Below are 1,300 nucleotides of genomic sequence, written 5' to 3' on the forward strand. Positions count from 1 at the left end.
AACTGCTCTCCACAGCCGCCCACTCTTTCTTCCTTCTATCCGGTCACAGCTGCGGCAGGATCCGCTCACCGCTGTCCACTGTAACTATATGTCACACACAGCAGGCAGCAGCGGCTCTCCACGACCTCACCGAAACTTTGTTCTACCCCTCTCCAGCTCAATTCCTCTGCCGAAACCTCATCTCATCTCTCTACCTCTCCAATCCAAAGTCCTCTCATTGGATCATGTGTCAGCAGTGTCCCTGCACTGAATTTAATTAATTAAATTCATCAGTGACAATCTGCCTCCATTTTTCTAATGCAAAAAGAGGAGCGACCCGGCACCGGTCTGTATATATTTAATCAAAAGAAACCAAAATTGGACAATTATATAAGTAAATCTTTGGTTCAGTGTCCAGTTTGGAGGTGCGCCCAGAGCCAGAAATACGTGTGTAAGCAAAAGGAGAAAAAAGAAGGCTCTTGTGTGGGCGCACTCATTGACTAATTGTAATCACTATTAGTGATTAACACATTGGTTATTCTAATTAATGATAAAACACAATTTTATTGAAGTAATCATTAAGATCAATATAATTGCCCATTATCAAATATATGAGTGATCCAGAATGGTTGTAAATAAAATGTTCTGGTCCTGCCTCAGGAAATGAGATAGAAATGGGTGAAGACACCGCAAAGTCGTACACCCATTTCACCCGACCAGTACAGACAATCTGTATTAATGAGACCGATTGGTCAATTAATTCATAATTCTGTCATAATCAAAGAAATATCAGCATTGATTAAACAGTACAAGGTTGTTATATTGCACAAACTGTACTGATTAGAATAGTAACTTCTAGCTATATAGTTTTTATGGGAGGGCCAAATAAGGTACCTTCCCTGAAGAGAAATAGATGGAAAGACAGAAACAAGTGGTGATACTGCTGTTGAAGTCACATACCACACATCATACAAAATGATTGAAGCTCTACAACACTGGGTATTCCCTGTGAGTCTCCTCTTCAGGTACTGACCCAGCCCAACACTGTTTCGCTTCCAAGATCGGACGAGATCGGGCATTAGCAGTGTGGTTTGATAGTAGAGAAAGTGGGTCAGACTCCAATGAGAGTGCACCTATATAAGAAAGGGTGACTGTTTAAGTCACAAAGGTGCAGTGTGGATCTGCTGTTTATGTTAGGCAGGGGACATCAAATCAAATCGTCGCTTTCTAGACGCTGACGTCAGCGGCTCCTGCAGCTTACTAGCATATACCTTTTCAGCTATGTTTTCATTAAATACATCCCTGTTCACGGAGCTTTGTG

At 41.8% G+C, this 1,300-nt stretch overlaps 1 pseudogene; it reads right to left on the bottom strand.

Moving 5' to 3' along the window:
* Positions 1 to 963: 963 nt before the first annotated feature.
* Positions 964 to 1,082, bottom strand: LOC135051702 (5S ribosomal RNA; annotated as a pseudogene).
* Positions 1,083 to 1,300: the final 218 nt, after the last annotated feature.

The sequence above is a fragment of the Pseudophryne corroboree genome, chromosome 2 (assembly GCF_028390025.1).
Source record: "Pseudophryne corroboree isolate aPseCor3 chromosome 2, aPseCor3.hap2, whole genome shotgun sequence".
Lineage (NCBI taxonomy): Eukaryota > Metazoa > Chordata > Amphibia > Anura > Myobatrachidae > Pseudophryne > Pseudophryne corroboree.